General features: G+C 42.4%; 1 protein-coding gene across 1 annotated transcript in view; it reads right to left on the bottom strand.

Annotated features, from left to right (window-relative positions):
• GNB1 (G protein subunit beta 1) overlaps positions 1–14573 on the bottom strand; it is a 105853-nt gene extending 91280 nt beyond the window's left edge. The window contains exon 1 of the mRNA XM_072608563.1: positions 14435–14573. The gene's annotated coding sequence lies outside the window, so the exon portion shown is untranslated. The remainder of the gene's footprint in view (positions 1–14434) is intronic.
• Positions 14574–20242: the final 5669 nt, after the last annotated feature.

The raw sequence follows: 20242 nt of genomic DNA on the forward strand, positions 1-20242 counted from the left end.
AGCAATTCAATACAGGCCATATATGTGTCATTTTGCAAAAGACTTCCATAATAGTCATGTTGTGTAAGACTAACTATATTGCCCTCCATCCTACCCTGTCCCCTGCTTGTTTTTCTATTCTCTCATTTGACCTTGTCCCTTCCCCAAAGTGTTTACTTCTAGTTACTCCCTTCTCCCATTTGCCCTTCCATCATCCCCCTTACCCCACTTGTCCCCTTCTCCCCTACTTTCCTGTAGTGTAAGACAGATTTTCATACCAAATTAAGTGAGCATGTTATTCCCTCAAGTCATGTGAACAAACAGGGCTTTTTAAAAAAAATTATTTTATTTGTTTTCAGTGTTCTACAATCACTTTCACATATCTTAGATTTTTTTCCCCTCCCTTCCCTCCTTTCACCTTACCTGTCCACTCCCTCCCTGAGACACCATACAATTTTATAGATTCTTCACATACATTCCTATTAAACACATTTTCACCTTTGTCATGTTGCATAGAAGAATTAAAATGAATGGGAGAAATCATAAAATAAACCAAAACATAATACAAAATTCTGCAATTGAATTCCATAGTTCTTTCTCTGGATGTGGAAGGCATTTTGCCTCAAGAGACTACTGGGAATTTTTTAAGTCCTTGCATTGCAATGAAGTACTAAGTCTACCAGAAAAATTCCTCTCGCACTGTGGTTGTTGCTGTGTACAAAGTTGTCCTGGTTCTGCTCCTTTCCCTCAGCATCAGTTCATATAAGTCTTTCCAGGCCTCTCTAAAGTCTTCCTGTTCATCATTTCCTATAGCACGATAGCATTACATTACATTCGTATACCACAACTTGTTCAGCCATTCCCCTACTGATGGGCATCCCCTTGATTCCCAGTTTTTGGCCACCACAAAGAGAGCTGCTATCAATGTTTTTGTATGTGGGATCCTTTCCCACAGAGAGTTAATTATGATTCTCTTTTTACGTACTGAGGAAAGTAAAGGTTGGAAATGTTCAGTGACCTGCCAATTTACATACCTAAATGTTGGAGATGGGATGTGAACACAAATCATGACTGTGAATTCAGTGTTCTTTCCACAACAACATGCCATCTGACTTCTTCCGATGTACAGTCTAATGAGATCACTGATTTAGGAAACTTTTGGTGTATAAATTACTTCCGTCAACACAGAGCAGCAACTCACTATTCTATGGAGTGTTAAAGAGTTCCTTGGGGCACCAAAAGTGACATTTGCCCAAGATCATAAAACTAATTCTTTGTAAGAAGTAAACTTGAACCCAGGTCTTCCTGATTCAAAGGCAGGAACTCTAATCACCATGCCTCATTAGTTCTCTGCTGTATGCCATAAATCACTTTATACTGTAGTTTATGTTAGTATCAGGAATTCACAGTATATTTTTTATCATTCTCTGGGTCGTGAGCTGTTGGAGATTTCTTGTATTTTACAAGACAGCATTTATTAAGCACTTACCAGTGATACAAATACTAGAAAGAAGTTCCTGCTCTCCAGGAGCTTACATTCCAGTGAGGAAAGACAACATAAAAAAGAGAACTGGAAGCAGGGTAGGGTAAAGCCTAGAGGCCAGGTTTGGAACTGGTGGCTGGGATATGAAGGCTTGGTTCCTGGTTATTTCCTGGGGAGTTCAAATTTCCATTGCGAAGGACGTAAGGATGAAGGCAGAAGTGAAAGTGATACAGTAAAGGCTTACTATTCAAGAAGCCTTTCTAATAAACTTTTGATGAGTCTAATCCCCTCATCTGACATTTATTTTTATCTATGCTTGAACTGATTTCCACCTTTTCCAATCATATTAACAATCACTGAATTGACATTTTCCAATTTTGTTCTTATGTTTACTCTATAAATTTTATTAGAGTACTTCACAGTGCTCTAAATACCTTTCTTAGCTTTGATGCTACTTCTACATTTGGTACTCCTATTACTTTAGCTTAACTGACTCTAACTTAGGGGACAACATGAGTGTTATATTTTTAGCAAATAATAACCCATCCTTCATGAGACTTGTCCATATTCGACCACATGGCAGGCTGGAGGGAGGGGACCCAAATGTGCTAGAGGTCTTCAGGTAATACACCAACTGTCCACCATTTCTCTCACCATGGATCAGCCCATTTTCTCTTCCAATCATTTAATTCCTTAATGATATTTTTTCCACTTCTGTTCTTTAGATTATCTCACTGATTTTTTTTGTTGTTGTTGTAGCTTGATCATATCTCCCATGTGCTACACTACTGCTCTCTATGATCCTTATTTTTAATTCTCTGGAAGCCACTGGATTCATCTCAATGCCATAGGGCAATACCAACAGAAGGTGGTATTAAAAAGATGTGCCTTTAATTTCATGGAAGGCTTAGGGAAAGTTAACTGCAATTTCCTGAAAAGAATCTAGTTCATTTTCCTCCATGTGTCCAAATCTCAGCCCAATCTATGGTCTATGCTATTTGTCCTACACATACTACTCTCTGTCTATACTATGGTTGGGGAATTTGTGGCCTCAAGACCACATGTGGCCCTCTAGGTCCTCAAGTGCAGTCCTTTGACTGAATTCAAATTTCACATAACAAATCACCTTAATAAGAGCATTTTTCTGTAAAACTTGGACTTAGTCAAAAGGCTGCACCCAAGCACCTAGGCCACACATAGCCTTGAGATCACAGGTTCCCCACCCCTGGTCTATACCGTTTATACTAGATATACAAAATGATGGGCTATCCATCCAAGTGAATACTGAAATCAATGAAATCAACATTTTTCATCCAATTGATCTCTTGCATGTGGATGATGGTCAAGCTTCTCTGAACGATTATCAATCTTTCTTTTCCAGAAGTATAATATCCATGCCTCCTAACGTTGTACTACTTACTCGCTCTTTCCCAGTGAAACAGGAGGGGTTAGGAGAAGAAAAGGGGGAGTGGCAGGCCTCTAGTCCCAGACAAGGTAGGGATTTGCCTAAACTAAAGTTAGGTTACAAACTTGAGAGGTCAATACCCCCTCCCCATACCCCTACTCCTCCACCACTGGCGAGGGTGGGGTGAATGGAATGTTAAACTATAATGAATGATACTGAAGAAAAAACTAGAATTGGCCATCTCAGGAAAGGTGGGGTGGGACCATGATTGATCACATACTTCTTCGAATAAGGCAATGGGACCCTGAAGAAACATATCCCCTACTTTGGAGACCACTGGGTTAAAGTATGGTATTAATATGTATACATGTTATAGATTTAACTCCAAAAGGGTTAGAAACAGTGCCCAAATCTGGCCAGTCATCTTACATTCTTGCCAGTGGTTTCAAGGGCACTAGGTTCAAGTGTAGACAGTTTGGTCAGCATAAAACTACCATTACTAAAAAATTAATTCAAAGTACCTAATGACAGTAGTATTACCTTTAAATACAAGTCCCCATCACATTTTCCCCTGACTATAATTGCTGATACTGTGAACAGTACATATCCTTTTCAAAACTGATGGAACATCACATAGCAATTTTTCTCAAGTGACAGATAGATTAGCACCTATATATTTGTGCCTGGTATAAAATTAACAGAATATGGACATTACAACTGAATAAAGTTTAAAGGTTCTTTTGCCATCCAAATTCACTGTCCTATTAAAATGCATGAGGCAAAACAATTTACGTATTCTCTTAACACAAAATGAAATTAATACTTAAATCCCATAGTAAATTCAAGCTAATTTGCTTCCTTCATAATAAACTTCCTTTGGGCATTGCGATTTTAAGGATCTGAATCCAATACAGGAAAAGCTCACCAAAACACTCAGAATGACTAGTTGAGTCTGTCCAAAGAGTACTTTACATCAATCAATGCCCAATAAGTCATACGATGTCATACTATAGCGCATCATGTTATACTAAGGTGTCAATGCCATATTACAGGACAATGATATGGGTGGGGATGCACACAGTGCAATCCCCTTTACACTTGTTCCCTCATTATGCACATTGCCAAGAACCTTTTGGAGTTCTCCATCTGACCTGCCTAGAGTCCTAGACAATCACACTAAAATAGTCTAATCTATCTCCTCCCCAACCAATCCATCTTTCATAGATGATGGTTCCTGGCAGCAGTTCACATCACTGCTCTGATCCAAGCCTGTTAATGCTACCCCAAGTGCCCAGACTCTGAGTGGTCACTCAGGGTCCTGCAGGATGCAGCAGACCACCTCCCACCTTTTCTGGCTTACTCTCACATTACTTCCCCCATGCACTCAACCCCTGAATACAACCTATTCTCTCCCCTTCATGCCTATCTTTGTGCAACTCCCCATGAACACAAAGACCGCTCCCTTTTTCTCCCCATGGATACAACCTATCCCACAGTGCAAAGTCTATTCCCCTACATAAAAACCTTTTCCTTATCTTCTCATTCTGTCCCTTTTCCCCTCCATATCTCTACTATACACTTGCGTTCCAATCTGTTCTACAATTGTATGCCACATCCCTGTATAAGAGTAATTTCCAGAAGGGTAGGGCATTAAGGCAATTCCTTAATCTTTTTCTTCCCCAGGACATCCGACATGCTAGACATTTAGTGTTTGTTAAACTTGAAATGTGTAATTGTCTTTTAAAATAAAGCCTTTAAACTTTGTGTTAATGCAACATTGGGAATTTCCAAAATTTGTCTCAAGAAATCTATATCTTGATATAGTACATAATTGCACTGGATTGTACTGGATGGCAAAGAAGCACAGGAGACCAAAATGGAGACTGAAACAGAAAAAAGAGAAATACCCATAAAAAGGAATAGCAAAACTCAAGACTGAACAATACTATTCAATCCATCGTTACCACCAATTTTTCTTAGTTTGAACAACAACAACAAAACCAAACCTGAAATGATGAAATTGATCACTATAGCAACCAATGGGAGGGAGGGTGTTGAGGAGGGGGAAACAAGACTGGGAAAGAGCCTCCTACAGAAGGTGCCATTTGGGTTAAGCCTTGGAGGAAGCCAGGGAGTCCATCTATGAACCTGTGGCAGGGGGTATACAAACAAGCAGTATTCTAGAAAACCTTGCTGCAGAAGGGAAAACAATAGATGGCTAAAACACTCGCTAAGCAAGTTCTTATTCTCTATCAGATTTATCAACTGGCCTCCAACTCTCAATATGAAATTGGCCCGCACGAATTTTCCACATATCCCAAGTGTTGTCATAAGAATTAATGCCAAGTGTGAAGCTCCAAAGAGTAAATGTAATTGGGGAGTTGAGGAGTGATGTATACAGAAATTTGGTAGAGGGGAAGCTTTTTGGGGGTGACTGTTTTTTCCTAAAACACTAAAGAGTTTGAGAATTATAATTTTAAAAGACTAATAAATTTAAGACTGTTATGCATAAATAAATTGCTATTAGGTTTTATCTCGATAATCTTATCTCAATGTTAATCTCCTTTGCCAACAGTACAGAAGGCATGATCCATGCCCTTTCATCCCATGTGACCGCTGTTTGTATCCTTCCATCAATCCTCCACAGAGGTCCACCTAGTATTTGGGATCTTCCTCTAGAATGATATACATAAGAAAAGGCGAAAAAAAAAAAAAATCACAGAGATGTATGACCAGAAAAGGTGGGCAGTTCACATGACTAGAAGAAGTGATAACTGACGGACAGAGAAGCTGCATGCTCTGACAGAACCCACCTAATGTCAGTCAGTCTGATGTAAAAGTTGTGACTCAAGTCATCAGAATTTCTCTACAATGAAAACTAACATCCCACACCTCTCTAAGGAGAAAGTGAAAGCGATGCTTTGCTTTTGTCATTTTCACTATTCTTTACCTGAGCATTTCCACCTAAGACTTTTGATCAGGCTGAAGGACAGTTTGTCTTCCTGAATAGGAAGGACAAAGAAAGCAATGACCTTTTATTCCTGTAGAGTAGGGGTGTCCAACTCAAATAGATACAGGGGCCAATCAAGAGTACATAAGCATCCCTTTGGGCTGCAAATTTAAAACACTATCTGCATTTCATTGTGTTTTTGTTAATTTGTTAAATATTTCCCAATCTAATTTTAACCTGGTTTGGTCAGCACCTGAAGAGTGTAGTGGGCCTCTTGGCCTGGTGTTTTGACACCTCTGCTGTAGAGTTCAGAAAAGAGAAACTTATTGCTCTGATTGCTCCAAAGGTCGAGAACAGAGGAATCTGAATTGAACATGGGAAATCAAAGTTAAAGTCTGGTTTACATTGTCAAAACCCAAAACATGCTCCACTCCTTAAAATTCAATAGCTTACAGCTACATTTATAACAAAACAGTAAATTAAATTAGCAAACTTATAGTTGCTGTAGAAATAAATTATGTTTTTAAATAAGTTACAACAAATACTATAATTTCATCAGACAGCTTAGGTGATGGAAAGAACAGTGACTTAGTAGTTAGAAGCCCTGGACTCTGGTCTTGGTTAGCCACTTACTAGCTGCTTGACCTCTAATATTCACTAACAGAATAAGAAGATTTGGAACTAGAAGGGACCTTTGCAATCACCTTGATGAACAGTTCTTAACCTTTTTTGTGCCAAGAACCCCATTTTTTGTCAGTCTAGTGAGGCCTATAGATGCCATCTCAGAATGTTTTAAATAAAACACACTGGATTACAAAAGAAACAAGTTCTACTGAAATAGAAACTATCAATCTATTTTAAAAAACAAGTCTAGATTCCCTAGGTTAAGAATCCTGGATCCAGACTGCTATAATCCACAAACATTCATCAAGCATGCACTATATCTGCTAGGTGCATCATCTCTGCCTTCTGGCTGCCCTGGCTTTCTCTAAATCTCAGCCAAAACTCCACCTTTTCCCAGAAGTCTTTTACAAGTCACCTCAACGCTACTGCTTTTTCTCTGAGATTATCTCCAGTTTATCCTAGAGTGTATCTTGTGTATACAAACTTGTTGGCATGCTGTTTTCCCCATCATACCTGCAAGATCCTTGAGAACAGTCTTTTTTTACTGTTATTTGTATCACTAGCACTTGGCACAGTGCCTGGCACACAACAGGCACTAAATGTTTGTGGACTTGATAACAACAAAAAACTGTCCCTGCCCTCAAAAAGTTTATTTTCTCGTTTTAGAGCAAAGGAAACCGAGGCCCAGAGAACAGCACTGGCTTGCCTAAGATCCCATAGCTAGTAAATTAACAGCCCAAGCTGACACGAGGCCCAGCTCTTCTGTCAATCTTGTGTTTTTTCTTCAGAATGTCTATGCTGCCTCACCTGTACCACTGAACCTGAGAAGGAGTTTCTCAACCTGTAAAAAGGAATCATACTAAAGCATTCTGCTTAGAAGGTTGGGGAGGATGAATCAAGAGATGTGAAAACACCCTGAAATCCAAGTGCTACACAACATGTGCAGCTAAGGAAATGTCTTTGATATGAGACATTGTGTTAAATTTTACTAAAAACTACCTATAAAATTTCACTCCCTCTGTACTATCCTTACTCTTTCCTCTAACCCCTCAAAAATATCTCCCCCCTCGTCCATGCCTTCAACATTTCTGGAAATTTTACACTCTAATGGGAAGTTAGGTTGATAAAAGGTAAACTTTCTGTAAGCATTCTTTCTGTAGTAAAAAATCATTTCTCCCCCAAATACAGGGCACTCAACTTTTATACTAGAATAGGAAAATCAAAATTTTAAAAATATTTTCCATTCTCTTCCTGACTTTTTAAATCAAATAACATGAACACTATTTTATGAAGTTTAATTCACTATAAACTCTCCCCATTAAAACTATCTCTCAGCAGAATTATGTTTCAAAGAGAGAAAATATAATTTAAGGATGCTTTGCTTTCATTTCTCTTAACATTTCAACTTACAAATTCATCAGTTCCTCATCTCCAAAGAGTTTTAAACCGATTTATAAAAAATGCTCACATACACTAGGGGAACTAACATAATATGTAATATTATTTAGTGTAGTTTGCTGTAATTCAGGAAGCTCTTCTTAAAATGAAGTATGTTGATATGATAGGAACCACTTAAAACTGTTTCTTTTTCCAATAAAGAGATATATTTGGATTGGGCAATTTTTACCTAAAAATTTTTAAAACTAAGTGGGACAAAATGTCCGTCCATCCATCCAGCATTTGCTAAGTGTCTTCCCTATTTCAGTAAACTGAAATAGCACTGCCTTTTGCTGAGTCCACTTGACCCATGCTCCAAATTCCAGTCATCTTTAACTCTTTCTTCCCTTATCTCCTTTAATCAATTAGTTGCTAGGTCTTATACTGCTTCTTCTTCCTGATAATCCCACCACCTTCTCCCCCTGCAGCTCGGTTTCCTCCCCTCTACACTTCCAGGCTGTCCCCCAACCTTGTCTGGAATAGACAGCCTTCTCTTTGAGCTTCCTCTAAAAGTTCAGCTGTTCATGTGACACAAATATAATAATGGAGAATACTAAACTCAAAAACTCAATAAAGAGCCTAGATAAGTGAACATTCAACTGTAGAAAAAACGAGGAAGAGGAGGAGAATCAGGGAGGACAGGATTATAAGTAATGATGGATAAACCTTGGGTTGTGGAAGTGGAAATCACATGATGACCCATTTGGAATGGGTCTTTTGAGACTATCAAGTCCAATTCCATCATTTTAAAGATAAAGAAACTGAGGCTTATACTAATACAGAAGAAAAGTGTATACACAAGCTCACATATCTGAATTAAACTCCCTAATTATGAATAATTTTTTTAAAAAGAAGATTTCAATTAATCACAAAATATAAGATAAATATCCAACAAAACCAAGGGTTATTTTTATGAAATTATAGCCAACTTTCCTACTTTCCCTAAAACTGAAAGTTACAGCGGAGTTACCACACTGATAGTTTTTGGTATACCCAGCAGGCATACATTTTACAGCTGCCCTATCCTTGTGCCGATATGCCAAGACAATGCTAGGGAAATACACCTCTATACACATACATATGCCAAAGAAAACAAGGCACATAAGGTAAGCAAGTACAATATGACATAAAAAACTTTACAGCTCTGAGTGTTCTAGGTTTGGAATGCTGAAGACTTCACATTCTAAGTACTGCCTCAACTTGAACTAATTCATTTTTAAGAAAAAATAACCCTTTATCAATGGTAAGGCAGTTTTAGATGTATAATCTGTTCAATAATGCCTCAGACAAACTTGATTCTGTCTTTTAAATCTATATGATTGTACAAATAAGTCTTACTAAAAATGAATAAATACTTCAGCTGCTTAAAAAGAAAAAGAAGACTGACACTTGATCACTGTGGCACTTAACGGTGGAGACATTGCTTACAGGATAGCTCAAAGCTTTTTTAAAAAGCTTTTAATATTCTACTAATCCACAGCGGACTCAAATTTCTACAAATTGCCTGTATCTCTAAAATGAGGCTTTAGTAGCAAAACTCAGCTCTTAAATCCCATCCCTTATCCAAAACCAGTTAGTGTGAAGCTATACTTTGAGGATTTTAATTTCAGTGACTTTTAAAACCAGAAAGTTCTCTCCAGTGAGTTACAGACATACCTCTGAGCTCCATTTTGACAGAGGTCTGTCATGACTTTTTTCTAGCCTAGAATCATTGACATAAATACCTGATAACTCATCACCAGCATATTTTACATTTTCTGATCTGTCAGTGTCCCATGTCTCTACCTGAAGCAATATCAAAAGAAACCAACACCAGTTTTTCTAAGAGTAACAGTCCAAAGATGACATGGCTGTCTAATACTAATTCTGTTGTATGACCACAGGATTTCTGCTTTTAGTCTTGTCAAAATTTAAACAGTGCTAAAGGCTTTAAAATAATATGGCATGCCATATGGCCAAATCTAGATATTAACACTGAGAATATCAATTACCAATCCACTAAAGCTGAAAAGCTAAAAGTCCACTGTCAGTAAGAATTTAATCCAATTTAGAAGCCAACATGAGCCAAGCTCATCAGGGGAGGAAAAAAACAATTATTTGAAGATGACCATATAATGCCAATACTGTAATTCTAAAATGAAATATCAGCAGTGCTCATTAAGAAATATAATGTCTTAAAAGTCAACCTAATTAGGTAATTCAGACAGATGTGGTATTGTTCCATATCTTGGAGCTACCTTTCTCCAAAGGAAAATGATACCCGCTAAGTGAAAAGAATAATTATTTAAAAATATCTAATTTTACAATGTTTGAGAAGCTATGAATAAATGTTACTAACAATTTCTAAATTCAGATTCAAGTTTTAAAAACATTAAATATCTACTAAATGCAAGGCATGGTGATATATGACCATTGTAATATGAAGTTACATTGCTCATACAAGAACAATCTGAATTTATCAGGCAGGCTCAGACTTGCAATTCAGAAAGAATCTATGATCATGAGAAAAGGCAGAAAAGAAAAAAGTTGTCAAATCAGATACTGCATAAACAGGGATACTTCCTTCAAGGACCTCTCATTTCACCAGTGTGTACCAATGCAGATCACAACCTCCCTAACTTCGTAGATGGTCCCCCCAAATCCATCACTTGGTAACCAACCTTCTAGTGATGGATGAGCCTACAGACTTAGCAAGGCTGGTCCCTCAGATGACAGACATGCAATCCATTACTGAGCTTGAAGCCTTTCTAGGCTGGCAGACCTGTCACAGCTTATACTCTGCTGACATAAAACACATAGTTTTGCTAAATAGGTATGTACACCTAAGAAGAGGGCAGCTAGGTGGTGCAGTGGATACAGCACTGGGCCTGGAGTCAGGAAGTCTCCTCTTTCTGAGTTCAAATCTGGTCTCAGACATTTACTAGCTGTGTGACCCTGGGCAAGTCACTTTACCCTGTTTGCCTCAGTTTCCTCATCTGCGAAATGAACTGGAGAAGGAAATGGCAAATCACTCCTGTATCTCTGCCAAAAAAACCCCAAATGGGATCACAAAGAGTTTGAGATGACAGAAACAACTGAAACAACACAAATAAGAAATGGAATTCTTCAAGCCTTAAACTGAAGGGTCAGGAACAATTTCCTTAACAAAAAGGGCAGTGATTTGATTCTAGCAAAATGTCAATAAACTTCTAACACTGGGTACTACATTTCAAAAACAGAAGGCTGCATACTAACTTGTGAACTGGTACTAGCAAACAAGAATAAATAAAGCGGTTTTATTCACAAATACAGAATGCTACTTTGCTTTTCCAAAGTCTTATCTTCAAAAAAATTTCCTGTGTAACTAGAATCACCAATCACCTTGGCAAGAAGATATCTTGGAAACCATCTAGTTGAGGAGAATCAAAATCACAGTGGGCAGAATCTGCCCCAAACTCCCAACTCTGGCCAGAACCAGATTAAAATGTAACTGGGAAATGTTTAACAACCAAAAATACACATAATGTTAATTTTCGGTTTTCTAACCCAACAAGCAGCAGCAGGGATCCATTTCTATTTGAGTCTGACAGCCCAGATTGAGCTCAGCCCCTGGTCTTACTGGAGAATCTCTCTGTGTAACAGATTTTTGAGCTTCAGATGGAACATTAGAGATCCTCCAACACAACCCTGTCATTTTAGAGAGAAAGATCTAAGATTTGCCCAAGGTTCTCTGTCCCTGAACAATGGGAGCCTAAGTCTGAAAACTCTTGCTGACTGGCCCCCCTCCCCAAAACAGCCCCCATTCTCTTTTGGGGGGTGCTCTAATCATTAGAAAACTCTTACACTGAATCAACCCCTGGCTGCCTGGAGCCTCCCACCCACTGGTTCTGATGTTGTTCTCTGGAGTAATACAGCCCAGATCAATTTCATTCCCATCAACAGTTAAATGACCCCCCCCCCCCAAAACACTAGCTCCCTTAGAAATCCTCACACCCTCACCTAAGTTGCACCCTGAATCCTTACTCTCAGACAAGGGCTGTCTCACCCACCCATGCCAAAAAAGATTTTCTGGACTCTATTATGCACTACGTACTAATGGAACATGTACAATGGAAAATAAAGAGAATGACTATCAGACAGTAGGGGTCAACCTGAACATTTCATAATTGTGAAACTATTCAAAACTATCATTGGTTACTTTAATAATAAAGTAGACAAGCAATGCTGTTTTAGTACCCAATACGACCTCAGATTATTGATATGTCATAGTCCTTGCTGTGTATAACAAATTTAAAATACAAAAAGCATGCTAACTCCCCCAAACTCTAAGTAATACATATTACTTCTAATTTATGATGTGCTATTTAACTGACTTTTCCCACTTCCCTTTCCAAAACAAAATTTTCTTTCACTAAGCGAAAACTATCCACAGAAACATGTTAGTTAGCTCAACCACAATTTTAAAGCTTTTATAAAGTTTCCCCCAGAAAAGAGCAACAATGATCTAGCAACAAGTAGATTAGGTGGAAAAATTCTATTTTTGTAATGTTAATAAATTCAGTACGTTTAAGTGCTGAGCTAATAAAGTATTTTTAAGAGCTAACGTGAACAAAATAATCAGATATTACATAAAGAAAACAGTCTGAAATGATACAGCAAGAGGTAAAAATTCACATTCTCCCCTGTTCCAGTTACCATCTAGGTGGAATTTTCAATTGAACTATTTACTCCTCCCACTGGTCTTCAGTTTGAAGAGAAGCCCTTCAAGAAAAATAGGAAGAAACCTAGTCACTGGAGTCACTTCCCTTCTTACCCCCCTCCTCTTCCGAAGTCTGCTCAAATCATGCAAACGAAAGCCAACCGATGCAAAATGCAAACAAAACCCCAGAATGTAATTCAGTAAAGCTGTGAAGAGAGGGGAGCTTCGAGAAGGAGAGAGCTACAGCCCGGGTGGAAACGCCATCTTGTTGCAGTTACTGGGCCCAGGCACAGAAGGACCCATTCATTCACAGCAAGGATGAGGGGAGAACTCTCCCCCCACCCCGCCCAGGCAGTCTGCACCGGGCCAGGCGGCCGCCGTGCCCTGCCTGCCCCAGGCCAGCCCCGCTGCCCCCCGCGGGGCGCGGAGCCCTCTGGGGGGCCATCGTTTTGCACCTCATCCCTCCCCCCAAGCCCCCTCTGAAGCAGCTCCGCGCTCGGCAGCAGAGCCAAGGGCTGGGTGCACGTTTCACGAGGTTACAGCTGCCTCTTGACTTCTCCCAGGTCTTTGTTTCTGTTTTAAATCCCCTCCCTCATTTTAGTCAGCTGCCCCAAAAAACCCCCAAGTTTAGTAGGTTCTCAGCTTCCTCATTTTATTGTTCCTGTCTTCTTTAAATAAGCATTCAGTGTCTAAAATTGTAACGTGGAAGTCATCGGCAAAGGAAAAATGCATTTTAAAGTTAAGCGTTTTGTGCCCCAAGTGATTTTGTTACAAAAATTTTCAAGCCACATCTGCTAAAATCTCAACGAATCCCGTGCAAGTGACAAACTGGCATCCTGAAATAACCTCTATTTAAAAAAATCCGAAAGAAGGAGGGGGGGTGGAGAGAAGGTAAGGAAACCCTATTCCCCTTCTCCTCTTCCAGAGTATTTACCGCTTCCTATTCCTTTGTTTACTGGCTTAGAATCAGAATCCCATTTTTGTGGGAGAAAAATCTCACTTTCTCCCAAGAATCTTGAACTTCTCACAATAGGCTGTTGGGGTATTTTTAACTCCATATTCTAGCAATGATTTCCATGGAGACTCGCTCCCTTACTCTGTTCTGGCACACATCCTCCATGATCTTACATATTCCAGTTACATGCACCCAAAAAAAAGCACCACCCTCCCAGATGCAGAAGGATGAAATGCACAGGCACACGCTGGGCAGCAGCTCCTGCCAGCGCGCTTTCGGCTACAACACTCACCCCCCCAACTCTGGGGGCTTCTTTTGGGGGGCTGGGGTTCGCCCACGCCGACACCCCCTTTTGGATTAATCGATTGTCCCCCGTCACACTACACCCAGCTGCCTTCTTGAAAATCTCTTTCACTCCGCTCTTGGGGATCAGTTTCCAAGCCCTTCTCCAGCGCCGGCTCCCCATTGCGGAGGGTCTGGGGGACATCACGAGCGCGCGTGGAAGCCCACGAGGCTCCCCACCGCCCGACCCCGGGGGCCCAGCGAACACTCCCTGCTCCCCTTCCTTCCCCCCCCCCCGGCCGCGTAAGCACCAACCCACCCACTTTTGGGGTAGAAGATGGGGGAGGGGGCAGAAGTGCCCAAATTGACTTTTACCTCTTTGGGTGGCTATTTTTACCGAGAAAGAGGCAAAATGCCGCCGCGGCCCCGCGCAGGTGCGGACACACGCGGCCCCCTCCCCGGCCGGGGGGCCCGGGGGAAGGATGCGGGGGGCAGGGAGGAAACATGGAGACGGGGATGCCGGGCCCGGCGCCGAGGCGGGGCCGGCCGGGGGTCCGGGAGCCCCAGCTCGGGGGCCGCGGCCGGGTCGAGGGGCGCCCACGAGGCGGGCGGGCGGGGGCGCGGGCCGGGAGGGGGCTTACCTCGGCGGGGCCGCTCATGAACGGGCGGGGGCCTCGTCCGCCGCCGCGGGGGCCTGGGCGCCTGGGCCTCCTCCTGCTCCTGCTCCTCCGCCGCCGGGGCTGGGCCGGGCTGGGCCGGGCCGGCCGGGCTCCCGCGGGCCGTCGGCGTCGCTCGGTCCGTCGGTCGGTCGGGCCGTCGGTCAGCCGGCCGGCCGGAGGGTCCTGGGCGGGCGTGTCGAGGCCGCTGCTGCTGCTCCCCCGCCCCGGCTCGCGCCGCTGCCCCGGCCCTCGCGCTCCCGCTCCCGCTCGCGCTCCCGCTCTCGCGCTCGTCCTCTCGCGTCCGCCCTCGCGCCCCCGGCCTCGCGCGCCCGGCCTGGCTCCCGCCGCTGCAGCCGCCGCCTCCGTCCGCCCCTCAGATCCCTCCAGCCATCGGCGATGGGCGCGGCGGGGGCCCCTGCCCGCAGCCTCGGGAAACCCCACGCACCGCCCTGCCCGCCCCCGCCCACCGGCCCCCTCCCCCTCCCCCTCCCCCTCCGCGCGCCGCCGCCCCCGCCCGCCCGCCCCGCCTCAGGGCGCATGCGCCGCGCGCCAGCCAGCCAGCCAGTCAGCCAGCCAGCCAGCCAGCCAGCCAGCCTGCCTGCGGGCGAGCCAGCGAGCCGGGAGCCGGACTGCTGCTCCTTCTCCTTTCTACGTCCTCCCACCCGCCCGGAGCCCCGCCGGCCACCGCCCCGGGCTGGGGAGGGGGGGGGGGCGGGGGAGGGGGAGGGCGCCGGCGGGGCCCCTCCTCTCCTCTGTTCCATACAATGCAGGGCGACCGGCATTTATTCAGCGCCCGCTCCCTTGTGTGCCACCCAATCCAACAGGCATTTATGAAGCACCTACTGTCTTCTGTGCCACCCGATCCAACAGGCATTTATGAAGCACCTACTGTCTTCTGTGCCACCCGATCCAACAGGCATTTATGAAGCACCTACTGTCTTCTGTGCCACCCGATCCAACAGGCATTTATGAAGCACCTACTGTCTTCTGTTCCGTACAATGCAATCCCACCCACACTTATTAATCATCCACAGTCTTCTGTTCCATGCAATCCAACCCGTATTTATGAAGCACCCACTGTCTTCTGCTCCACACAATGCAATCCAACAGGCATTTATGAAGCACCCACTGTCTTCTGTTCCATACAATCCAACCCGCATTTATTAAGCACCTGCTCTCTTCTGTTCCATACAATCCAACAGGCATTTATGAAGCACCTACTGTCTTCTGTTCCATACAATCCAACCCGCATTTATTAAGCACCTGCTCTCTTCTGTTCCATACAATCCAACAGGCATTTATGAAGCACCCACTGTCTTCTGTTCCACACAATCCATCAGGCATTTATTAAGCACCCACTGTATTCTGTTCTATACAATGCAATCCAACAACCCACACTTATTAATCATCTACTGTCTTCTGTTCCATGCAATCCAACCCGTATTTATGAAGCACCCACTGTCTTCTGCTCCACACAATGCAATCCAACAGGCATTTATGAAGCACCCACTGTCTTCTGTTCCATACAATCCAACCTGCATTTATTAAGCACCTACTCTCTTCTGTTCGATTCAATCCAGCAAACCTCTGTTAGTCAGTGCACATTTACTAAACTCCTATTATATGCTTGGCTCTATACTAAGCTGGGAATACAAAGAAAGACAAAAACAGTCCCTTCTTTCAAGGAGCTCCCAGTCCTCATTGGGGGAGACAGATAAGATGCCAACAACCCTGGAAAAACAGGACATATATGCAGGATAATATGGAGGTGATCATTAGAGGGAACACACACCTATTAAGAGGGACCAGGAAAGGCTCCTTGTAGAGATGGGGTTTTTAGCTGGGCCTAGAAGAGAGCCAGGAGGCAGAGAATTCTGGGCATGGGGGAGGAAGGGGCAATAACCTGGGAGAATGCCCTGAGAATGACATTTCTTTTTGTTGTTCAGTCAAGTCAGACTCTTCCTGAAAAGCAATGCTGCAAAATTACGAAGAACAAGGGCCAATGGGAAGACAAGATAGGAGAAAAGGTCTATCCTCATGCTTTTGCATGGGGAGTAGGTCCATAGGGGTGGAACATGGCATATATTTTCAGACTTTTTTCAATATATTGATTGTTTTGTGATTTTTTTTTCCTACTTCATCTTTAAAAAAATTATGTGGTGACTGAGGGAGGAAAGGAAGAGAAAAAGGGACAAATTTAGGCAATAAATCAATAAAAATGTATCTGTTTATTTGTTTAGAAAAAAAGATAGATTGGAACCAGATTCTGAAGTCTTTAAACACTAAACAAAAGTCAGGATTTCCTTTGAGGTGGGTACAGGTAGAGTTGCTGGGCCTGGAGTCAGAAAAATGAGTTCAATTTGGCCTCAGACCCTAGCTAGCTGTGTGACCCTGGGCAAGTCACTTAACTTCTGCCTCAGTTTCTTCAACTTAAAATAGGGATTATAATAGTAGTTGCCATCTAGAGTTGTTCTGAGGATCAAATGAGATGATAAAGCACTTAGTACAGTGCCTGATCCATATATAAATGCTAGCTATTTTATTATTCTTATTTGTTGCAGTTGTTATCTTATAAGCAAGCACCCTGACATACACAGGAGGGCCTGCTGTACAGGTCTGATCTGCTTTTCTAAAAGAAAAGACAACTTAATGAAACCACTTTCATCAAGCACGTATATATTATTCACTTAGTTCAGGGGAAAAAGTCAGCATCCTGAACTTCAGAGAAAATACAGAGAAATAAACATCAACAGACAGGGCTTCCAACTGCCTGACCATAAGCAGTACATACATCACAGATCAGCAGATAGATCCAACTGTCCAACTATAGATACATAGTTACCAGAGAAAGAAGCACCAAAATCTGGGTTTTCAAAGCCGGAGAGCTCCTTAGCAGCTTCTCAGAGTCTCATCTGGAACACAAACCTTCTTCCAAAAACTAATCCCCAAAGTAAAACTTCACCTCAGAGTATGTATACCCTTTTCAGAGCTGGAGGGCATGACCTTCTGACCTAGGGTCTCAATAAAAATTAACAAAAGGTCCTTGAGGCCTATTTATGGGTGGGGAAGATCTAATTAACATTATATTATCCTAGAGGCAGTTTCTGAAATTTCTCAAGCAGGTGAATGACACAGTCAAGTTTGTTCTTTAGCATGCCCAGCTTCTGCTCCTTAGGAATATCAATTTGGCAGAAATTTGGAGATGATAACTTGAGAGGAAAGAGACCAGAAGCTGGGAGATCAGTGGAGATGCTACTACAGTAATCCAGGTGATGCAGGATTGAATCAGGGTATCTATAAAGTGAGTGGAGAGAAGAGGAGCTGATGTGAGAGATGTTGAAAAGGTAGAATCAATAAGACTTGACAAATTAATTAGATATGGAAATTAATAAGAGTTCCCCATGCCTGGAACATCCTCCTCATCTCCACCTCCTGGCTTCCCAGACTTCTTTCAAGTCTCAGCTAAAGTGGCATCTCCTACAGAAAGCCTTTCTTAGTCCTCCTTAATCTTAGTGCCTTTCCTGAGAGGCTACCCCCAACTACCCTATCTACATCTTACTTGTAAATAATTATTGATCTATTGTTTTCCCAATTAGACTATGATCACCTTGAGAGAAGGAACTGGTTTTGGGCTTTTTTTTTGGTGTTGTCTTTTTTCTTTTTTGGCCTTTTTTGGTAACCTCAGTGCTTAGCACAGTACCTGGTACACAGTAGTTGACTGATTCACTGATCTCTGAGTGAAGGGTAGTGGATGGATGGAGTAACTCTTTTCATCACAGTCTTTCAGGGAATATCATTTCTATTGGAGCTGTGTCTCTCTGCAACCAGAGGCTTACAACATTAACTACCTCCTTCATCACCACCAGGGACAATTGAGATCATTTTGGTCAGTTGTGCTTCTTGTATACACACCCACCTTCTGCTCCTTAGCCAATCAACAAGCTCCTTGTCTTTACACAGTAATCACCAGGGAATAGTCAGGCAATACCCAGAACTGACTCTTCCATTCGTCATGGCCAGAAGCAGTCTCTCCAAACTTCATCCAGACAAGTAGAGGGTTTTATCAGATAGCACTCACTTTGTATGTTCTTAAGAATTAGCTTTTCATCATTGCCCAATCCTTACTTGATCAACTTGAGAAAATCATTTTATTCTGTGTCAAGTATGTACTAGTTCCTAAAGGCTTAAAGATAAAAACAAAACTGTTATGATTTTAGGTGATGGAGCTGGGAGGGGCTTTGGAAATTATCTATTCCAAATCTCTCATTTTGCAAAGGAGAAGACTGAGGCCCAGAAAGGAGAAAGGGCTTGTCCAAGGTTGTGTACAGAGAATGACTGAACTAAGGCAAGAACATGGGTCTCTGACACCAACCTTGGACTTTTCCAGTTCCTCTAGGAGGCCTTTAGCCTGGACTTAGATGAACATGGTGGTTTTTCTTTCTGAGTGGACAAGAAAGATACAGGTTCTCAGTTCTTCAGAGTTTCATTGAGCCCTCTGGGCCTAAGAAAGGATGTGCTTGAAATGTACCCTTGTAAGGCAGTCCAGCATATCAGATCTCAAACTCTATTATAAAACAGTAATTATCAAAACAATCTGGTACTGGCTAACGAAAGTGTGGTGGATCAGTGGAATAGATTAGGTACAAATTACATTATAGTAAATGACCATAGTAATCTAGTATATGATAAACCCAAAGATCCAAGCTTTTGGCACAAAAACTCATTATTTTACAAAAACTGCTGGGAAAACTTGCCAGGCCTAGAGGCCTGAGGGCTACCCGAGTCTTACCTTACCTCTATCGCAGGTCTTCGGTTGGCCAAACCGGATAAACGTATGAGAGAAGAGACTTTACGGAATCGAACAAGGGTTAGGCTTTTATTCAGGGTCCTGGTTACAAGTGCAGGGGGAATTCTTCCTTAGGAGGGAGCGAGGAATCTCCCAAGGAGGCAAAGATCTTATAATAAGAGATTGGAAGCAGAAGTGTAAGTGGGGAGAGAGGGGGAGGGGAGAGCGAAGAGAGGAAAAACGGAGCCTTCTGTCCTGTCCGCGCCCCTCCTGCGCTAAGAGCGCCTTCAGGCTTTCCTGATCCTAATTAAGCTCTCCAGCCGCATAGTTTGCACCTGAATACCGTGCCTGTTAGATAACAATAGGTGTGCCCAGATCTGGGACAGTCTCGAGGGGGATGCTCCTCCCATCACGTTTCTCACGGGAAGAGGCAGAAATACAGGAGATTGCTTGGTCTCACTCCTCGATTCCCTGGTGTTTATGGGGGGCCTCATGAGAACTCTAAGATTTAGAAGTTCCCACCTTTACCCGCCCGAGACTGTCCACATGGAATTGAGCTTCCATCCCCAGCAAAAACTGGAAAGCAATATGGCAGAAAGTGGGAATATAGACCAGCATCTCATACTATATGCCAAGATAAGGTCAAAATGGGTACATGATTTACACATAAAGGGTAATACCATAAGTAAATTAGGAGAGCATGGAATAGTTATCTGTCAGATATATGAATAAGGGAAGAATTTATGACCAAACAAGAGATAGAGAGCATTATAAAATATAGAATGGATAATTTTGATCATATAAAACTGAAAAGGTTTTACACAAACAAAACCAATGCAATCAAAATTATAAAGAAAGTAGAAAACTGGGAAAAAAAATTTCGAAGCCAGTATGTCTGATAAAGGTCTCATTTCTCACATACATAGAAAACTGAGTCTAATTTATAAAATGCAAGTCATTTCCAAAATGATAAATGGTCAAAGGGTATGAACAGGCAGTTTTCA

This window comes from Notamacropus eugenii, chromosome 5, assembly GCF_028372415.1.
Source record: "Notamacropus eugenii isolate mMacEug1 chromosome 5, mMacEug1.pri_v2, whole genome shotgun sequence".
In the NCBI taxonomy this organism is placed as follows: domain Eukaryota; kingdom Metazoa; phylum Chordata; class Mammalia; order Diprotodontia; family Macropodidae; genus Notamacropus; species Notamacropus eugenii.